This window comes from Mus musculus, chromosome 1 (genome assembly GCF_000001635.26).
Source record: "Mus musculus strain C57BL/6J chromosome 1, GRCm38.p6 C57BL/6J".
In the NCBI taxonomy this organism is placed as follows: domain Eukaryota; kingdom Metazoa; phylum Chordata; class Mammalia; order Rodentia; family Muridae; genus Mus; species Mus musculus.
Window position 1 is genome coordinate 182,051,012 of NC_000067.6, and position 8,602 is coordinate 182,059,613.

The 8,602-nt window shown below is 45.5% G+C and overlaps 1 non-coding gene across 1 annotated transcript; it reads left to right on the forward strand.

Moving 5' to 3' along the window:
* Positions 1-4,996: 4,996 nt before the first annotated feature.
* Positions 4,997-5,078, forward strand: n-TSgct1. The gene has a single exon. It is a non-coding gene; the product is annotated as a tRNA-Ser (tRNA).
* The last annotated feature ends 3,524 nt before the right edge of the window (positions 5,079-8,602 follow it).

Below are 8,602 nucleotides of genomic sequence, written 5' to 3' on the forward strand. Positions count from 1 at the left end.
TATCAGAAATGTCAGCTACTTCCTCAATGAACATGTTAGAAAATGTACCTGGGTGTGGTGGCACACGCCTTTAATCCCAGGCAGAGGCAGGTGGATTTCTGAGTTCGAGGCCAGTCTGGTCTACAAAGTGAGTTCCAGGACAGTCAGGGCTGCACAGAGAAACCCTGTCTCAAAAAACAAACAAACAAACAAACAAAAAAAAAAAAAAAGAAAATGTGCAGCAGGTTGTACATCCATTTCTGTTCAATAATTACTTGCTTCCAGGCCCGGGCTAAGAACATGCTAACAAAAGTACTCAACCTGTATCACTGTTCTTCCACACAGGGGCCGCTTTGCTGTAGCCTCTGGCTGTGGGAGCAGGGAGCTCAGGAAACGAGGAAGACGTAAACCCAGGCCAGGATCAAGGAAGGGAGCAGGAAGACCTCCAACTAGCTGGGTTTTTTTTTTCCTGGACCAACCACTGTCGATAGTTGAGTGGAGCTTTATGACAGGTACCTTCTCCCAATATCAAGGTTATGTGTAGAAAATGTAGAAAATGGGGGCCCTGGTGTCTCTGCAGAACACAAACTTCATGCGTGTACACCCAGACTTCACCCATTAAAAGGAAAAGATGAACTTTGGTGCAAACAGAGGAGTTAAGGAAAAAAAGAAAACAAAAGAACAGCTTGGAGTGCGGCTCAGGGTAGAACTCTTATCTGTCACCCACAAGGCCCTAGGGTTCCACCCCAAGTACTGGCAAAATGAAACAAACAAAAACCATGCATGGTATTATTTTCTACCATATTTTTCATACACATATGTTCCAGTCTGGGCATCTTTGCTAACTAATGTCTGGAGGTTGGGATGTAGCTTCCTTGTCCACTGGCTGCCTGGCATTCACAGAAACCTGGATTTGATTTTCAGTACCACATCATCTACTTATAGACAGGTGGCTGTAGTCTGAATACTCTAAGGGTAGATAGATGCTTGAGGATCAGAAGTTCAAGGTCACCCTTGGCTACAGAGTGAATACAAGACCAGACTGGACTATAAGAAACCCTGTTGTAGTAGTAGTAATAGTAATAATAATAATAATAATAATAATAATAATAATAATAATAATAATAATAATGATGATGATGATGATGATGATGATGATGATAATGACCCTGCCTTTAAGAATATCTAAGGCAGCTGGGCAGTGGCGCCACATGCCTTTAATCCCAGCCCTTGGGAGGCAGAGGCAGGCAGATTTCTGAGTTTGAGGCCAGCCTGGTCTACAAAGTGAGTTCCAGGACAGCCAGGGCTACACAGAGAAACCCTGTCTTGAAAAACAAAAACAAAAACAAAACAAAACAAAACAAAACAAAACAAAACAAAACAAAATCTCAGGCACTAAACATTCAGCTCTTGAAGACCCAGCACCTACGTCAACTAGAACCTGTTAACAAATGTAAAGCTTTGGCCTTTGGATACAAAGGAATATCTGCCGCCTTCAGAGGCGACAGATCTCAGAGCAGCGGTATTTTATCCGAGGCTTCCAGCTGTTGGCCTGAGTGTATTTATAAAGGTCCAGCCATGTGCTGCACCATGCCCGTTCCTACCGTGTCCCTGAGATCTGGGGACATGCTTAAACAAGTTGGCAGATGGACAGTAAGTGAGGTCTGAATAGCTATATACAGTCAAGGACAAATATATTTTGGTATTTTAAAAAGCCTAGTATAAAAATAGCCATGAAAATATTTCATGATAAAAATAATTGGCTCCAAAGGCTTCTATTGGGTTTTTTTTCCTCCTTTCTGAATTGGAAGGACGTTTGTGAGACTTACAGTACTGGGGGGGGGGGGGCAGAGTCATATTTGTTATGTTTATGTAGTAACCAGAATCTCTGGATAAATATTTATGTGGTTACAGAACTTTTAACAGGCCCCCCAAACTTGGAATAATCCAAAAGAAAACAAAATGCTCCATTTTGGGGCTGTTGTAAATCCCCTGCCGTCGTCAACATGCCTCGGACACAGGGAGGAGAGGAGTGAGTCCCCGAATGGCTCCCATATGTTTGCTGAGAACAGGTTTTTGGGGGTGGGGTGGAGTAGGACAGAGAAAAGGGCTGCTGCATCCTGCACCCTTTGGATGTCCCAACAGTCTGCTAGCAGGCAGGCCATCGTTTGCACATGTCAGCTGTTGCCCGGGGCCGCCTGCATGATAAATGACTAATGAGCTCCACGAAGGGTTCTTCTTACACTAAAAAATTCAGAGCATATGGTTCTGGCATGTTCTCCATCCCATCCTATTCTTTGTCACGCTGGAAGGACCTCTGTTTGCAGCTTTCAAGGGAGAGTGGAGGCCAACAGCTCATCAGTCTTAGGATGCGGCAGAAAAAGAAGCATATTTGAAATCTGGGCTCAAAATCACCCAGACAGGCTCATAGGGTTAGTGGGTCCAGAGAGTGGAAACAAGGGAAGAGAAGTCAGGAAAGCGGTTCCTCTGGCCGGTCTGGGAAGACCCACAGGTCTGCCTGTGGCAACTGGCAATCGCTGAGGGATTTTACTCAGGAGAAAGGGAGGGTACTTCTGGGGCTATGTGCATGACAAGGTAGCTGGGACACAGCTGGACTTGGGGGACTTTACACCACATCATGGTGATAACAGCTCTCTACACATGGGGTTGTAGAACAGAAAGAAACACAGGAGCCTAGGAGTTGATAGCACAATGTGTCACCCAGGTGACAATCACTGCCAGCTACCACCGGCTTCCACATCCCTGATTTGAAAATCCAAGATTCAAAATGCTGCTGGGTAGTGGTGGCACACATCTTTCATCCCATCACTCGGGAGGCAGGGGCAGGCAGATCTCTGAGTTCCATGTCAGCTCTGTAGAGCGAGTTCCAGAACAGCCAGGGCTACACAAAGAAACTCCAGAATGAAGTCTTATCTCTTTCTTTTCTTTTTTCTATCTGCCTGTCTTGACTGTCACCCAACTTCCTTCCTTCCTTCCTTCCTTCCTTCCTTCCTTCCTTCCTTCCTTCCTTCCTTCCTTCCTTCCTTTTCCCTTCCTTCTTTCTGGCCTTCCTACCTTATTCTCTCCATGCCCCTCTCCCTTCTTTGTTTCAAGACAAGGTCTCATTGTGTGATTCTGTCTGCCCTCTGAACTCACTGTGTAGACCAGCCTGGCCTGAACTCACAGAGATCCACCTGCTCCTTAGTGCTGGGATTAAAGGTGTGTACCATCAAGTCTGGCTGTCCTCTTTTCTTTCCTTCTTCCTTCCTTCCTTCCTTCCTTCCTTCCTTCCTTCCTTCCTTCCTTCCTCCCTCCCTCCCTCCCTCCCTCCCTCCCTCCCTCCCTTCCTTCCTTCCTTCTAAACCACCTTTTAAATTGTGTGTGTGTTCTCACAGCATATGCGTGGAAATTAAAGGACAACTTGTGGGAACTGGTTCTTTTCTATCGCGAATATCCTGGGGAATCAGACTCAGGTCATCAGACCTGGTGGTGGGCACCTTTAACTAAGAAAACACCTGACCTGCCTCTATTTTTTTTTCTCTTGGTAGTATTTAGACAGTGTCATGTAACCCAGGATAGCCTCAAACTCTCAAAGTAGCCAAGGCTGGCCTTAAACTACAGATCTTCTTTTTTCTACCTCCATAGTGATGAGCTCACAGACACGCACCACCTTGTTTATTTGTTTGTTTGTTTGTTTAAGATAGGGTTTCTCAGTGTAACCCTGGCTGTCCTGGAATTTGCTCTTTAGACCAGGCTGGCCTTGAACTCACTGAGATCTGCCTGCCTCTGCCTCCCAAGTGCCCCCTCGCCCAGGCTTATTTTAATTCTAAATAGGATCTCAATTTGTTACCCCAGCTGGTCTCTACCTAGAAGGTCAAAGTGATTCTCTAGTTAGAGGACACAAGCAAGACCCTGTCTAAACAAGCGAAACAAAAGAAGGCAAATACTTCTAGCTCCAAGTATTTCAGAAAAGGGAAACTCAACCTGTATATAGCCATTCCTCAACCCGAGATACCGCTGCTTCCACCGCAGGAGAAAAGCTAATATTAGACATTTAGCTCTGGTTACCAGAAAAAGAAAAGGGCAGAGCAGAAATCTTTTCAAAGGGTTTGAGACTTGAAGGAGCGATGGCTATGCATCAGCTCCCCCACAACCACAGCCTGCAGACACCGGAAGCCTTCCCCACCAGGAACAAACCTTCCCCGGGCCAAGCTACCAGAAGGCTGACTGCCTAGGAAGCAAGGCTGTTCAGGGCCTTTCGTCCTTGAATAGTTCAAAGCATTTCTTGAAGCTTTGCCGGCGAGGCAAGGAACACTCGGTAGACCTGAAATAGCTCTGCCAAGGCTGGTAGCCAGCAGCTGTGTTAATGGCAGCTGCTGTGACCCACGCCACTGCCCCTGACCTCAGGCCTGGGAATCCCTAGCAAATGGTCTTGAGAGCTTCACATTCTTTATCTGTCTGGAAGCCAGTGGGAGGGGCAAGGAACCCGAAGCACGAGTACTCAGTGAATTTAGGTACATTTCCCATTCTGCAGCCCCTCGCCTTACCATGGAACGCATGGAGTTTGAGGGTAGCCAGAATTCCTGAACTTTGAAACTGTGAGGGTACTATCTTGTTACCCTGTTTTGGGGGTAGTTTAAAATTCAAGTAAATCTCTCATCGGGATAGGTTCCTGCGGCTGGGGCTCTCTGGACACTGTTTCTAGCCTGGAGCATGGTTCAAGCTATTAATGACATCAGCTCTTACTGAGGCCCCTCTAGTGCTTGTATACATGATTTCATGCGTCATATAAAGGCACAGCTTCAATGCCAAGGTCACCAAGCCAGCTCATGGCAGAGCAGAGTCTGATCTATCCTTAACCTCTGCAGAGGGCTACCTCGTTTTTTAAATGAATCTCTTGAAATATTTCTTCTCTTAAAAGTATTCTCGAGGCTAGGCTGCAGGTCAGTGGCAGAGACATTTTACAGCATGAATGAGGTTCTGGGTTCAATCCCAGAACCATAAAAGAAAGTCAGGGGACGAGGTGGCCGAGTGGTTAAAGCGATGGACTGCTAATCCACTGTGCTCAGTATGCGTGGGTTCGAATCCCATCCTCGTCCGAAGCGGCTTTGCCGGGCGTGGTGGCGCACGCCTTTAATCCCAGCACTCGGGAGGCAGAGGCAGGTGGATTTCTGAGTTCGAGGCCAGCCTGGTCAACAAAGTGAGTTCCAGGACAACTAGGGCTACACAGAGAAACCCTGTCTTGAAAAAACAAACAAACAAAAAACAAACAAAAAACAAACAAACAAACAACAACAAAAAAAGAAAGTCAGCATTATTAGTATTATTTATTTGAAGTTTTTACTATAGTATTATCATGGGGGGAGGGGTGCCACCACACCTACGAGGAGACAAAGGACAACTTTGTGAAGTTGGTTCTTTCCTTCCACCTTGATGTGAGTTCTGGGACTCCTCGGGTCACCAGGCTTGCATAGTTAGTACCTGTCTTAGTTATCTCTCTTTTGCTAGGATCAAACATGACTGGCTAGATGTAACGGTCCACGCCTTTAATTCCAGCACTCAACAAGCAGAGGCAGGAGGATCTTAGTGAGTTTGAGGCCAGCCTGGTCTACATAGCAAGTTTGGGACAGCAAGAACTACATAGTGAGACATCCCCCCACCCGCCCCCCAAAAAATCCCAAACAACAAAACCCTAAAACATCATGACCAAGGTAATTTATAAAATGTAGGATTTATTTGGGTTCTGGGTTCGAGGGGAAAGAGTCTGTCATGGTAGGGAAGACTCAGAGCCAGCCCTTAGACACATTCTTCCAGCAAGGCCACACCTCCTAAGCCTACCCAAAATTTGCTACCACCTCTGGGGTTATCATTCAAACCACCACAGAGCCTTTCCCTGTTGATCCATCTCCCTGACTCAAAGTCCACATTATCAAGTTTCCTAAATATATAGAAAGTGCATACTATAAATTCAGAAAGTATGAAATGAATAAAGACATAATAATTATACTATTCTCTTGATAATTGAGGCTGACTTTAAAATTTTTCCCTAGTAGGGTTTACTGTGTAGGTATTTATAATATTCCTCTTTTGTCCAAATTGTGTTTTAAGATTTTTTAAAGAATTTCCAAAGGTGTTTAAATATTTTTTTGAAACACCAAGAAAACTGTTTTAGCCAGTGAAGCAAGTATTGACTTCCAAAGTTCAACTGTAGTGGAAAATTGACCACAGTTTCCAAGAGGGGACTAAATTTGGCCACAGGCTCATTTCCGCCTGGAAAGAGGCTCTAAGTGGCTAACCATTTGTTCCTTTGGCGGCAGGAACCACTTTTCAGTGGCACCCGATAGCCATTAGAGTCATTAGAAATTCTTAACCCTCTTTGGGTATTAATCACACTCCAGATGTTACAAAAATTTACTGACCGAAAATGTACATACATTAAACTCTTCAGCTGCCTCTTCAAGGTCATGGGGATTTAATACAGTCTCTTCTTCCAGAGCTCTGGACTGGCCCTGATCAGTGAAGTTCCAGCCTCATTACAAACCAAGAGGGCTTCATTTTGCACTATTTATTTTCTGTTTTTCGCTGGCTCCCCCCAAGACTGTACATGTTCCTTTAAGACATTTTTCCTTTTGATAATCCTTTGCAGGGCTCTTTTGTAGGCATGAGAGATTATTCTGTTTTGATTCTTTGTCCCCGAAATACCATCCAGGCGTATTCTCTCTGCTTCATCTGATCAAATGAAATTATTTTTAGTAGAGGCTCTTCGTTTTGCAAGACAAGCTTATAATCGTGGAAAGCCCTTTGGCTTGTAGATATGCGGACTCGGTGGCGGTGCCCATCAGCAATGGCGATGTTGGCCTACACAGAGCATGACCTTTGATCCCACCCTCTCTGCTTATGTTGCTGAATATGGAATCTGTAGCTCGAATAATTTCTGATATCACCCTCCTGAAACCCATCCCTGAAGGCTTTTTGGTTCTCAATAGCCCCGTGCGACATCAGGCAGCAGTGGCTGTAAGCACCTTCCCAGGGGTGCACACACGCATTTACACAACTCTGCCAGGTACTTTCACACACTCCCTTAGCACACGGGAAGCACAGTCCCTCTCACTGGAGCCCCGCAGGGTAAGCTTGGAAAAATGCGAGCACTGCGTCATGAACCATGGTGGCTTTTGCATTCTGTGTAATTTGAAGACAAGATTCCTTTGCTGTGTGTCACCTCCTATATAACCACTGTTGTCCAATATTTCGTAACCATCAATTCTTTGCCAGTGCCCACATGCAAAAATGGGTTTGTATTAAAAAATAAATGAGAACAGCACATTCTATGTGGTGCAGTGTATCAGCAGTTTCCACCAGAACCCTCTCTGCCTGCCCTTCCTCTTAGAGGAGACAAAGGACAGAGGCAGAGCTTGCTAAGCCCATGACAGTGCCTGGAGAGGAGGGCAAAGGGATGTCAGAGTCAAAGAAAGGCCCCTTTCCTTTGAAATATCTAAATGTTCAAACGTGGGAGCAGCCACAGCAGGAGAAAGCTGTGCTATGCATGCTGAGCTGGCTCTATGAGCCATCCCTTTCCACCTAGACAGCTCCATCATTCTCAAGTTGAAAATCCAGACCGTCAGGCTTGCAGTGACTTTATTATTATCACATAATAAGATCGGAAGTGGGGGATCTGCTTCCCATCCTCCGGAACTTGGGGTCTCTCGCCCCACCACCTTTACCAGGGAGGTATTGTCCTCGTGTGTGTGTGTGTGTGTGTGTGTGTGTGTGTGTGTGTGTGTGTGTTGCCTTCTGTGTACCTCAACGCAGGAAGAAAGGACAACGGGGTCTATCAGCTACATAGTCTCCTTTCATGTGGACACCAAATGTTTTCCTGAAGCTGGGCATGACAGTGTCCGGTAGAATCCAGCTCCTTAGGTCAGTGAGGCAGGAAGATCACAGCAGGGTGCTTAAGAGTTTGGGTCAGGCTGAGGGAAATGCCACGGAAAAAAGGACAGGGGGAGGGGGAAGGAGAGGTAAGGAAAAGAAAGATTCTTATTATCTTCTTATTGGTCGGAACTGTCACGTGATCACTTTCCAAAGGCTTGAAAAGTCATTTTTAGCGTTACAAGCTCAGTGGAGAGGTGCCCTTTTGAATCCAGGAAGCCCTGGGTTTCATCTCCAGCATCACAAAAGCTAACAGGATAAGAGCAATAAGTAAGTTTTAGTTGGGAATATTGCTAGCTTGCCCCAAATAGAAGCCTTGTCACGTGGTTCTGCTAATGGCACTCCACAGCTGCTGGTCCTCAACTAGTATACAGATGATGGCGGGAAAGGAAAGGAGACAGAAGGGGAAACATACTGACCATGGAGGGGAAGTGACTGGTACCATGATGGTTTCTAGATGTGCCAAAAGAGAATGGTCCCCAACCTTTTGTTCATCTGTGAGCACTTTGTAATGAACTGTTAATTCTCCATTAAAGCCATTATAGAGATTATTTGTTTAGATTAATGGGAAAGTAAAAGGGCACAGGCATTTCACTCATTTGATTAAAGCTATTCCAGAACTTTCCATAGCTTCCGTTTTAGTCCGTTGTCTGATGGCATAATAGACGTCTGCTGACAACTAAATGCTAAATCACGA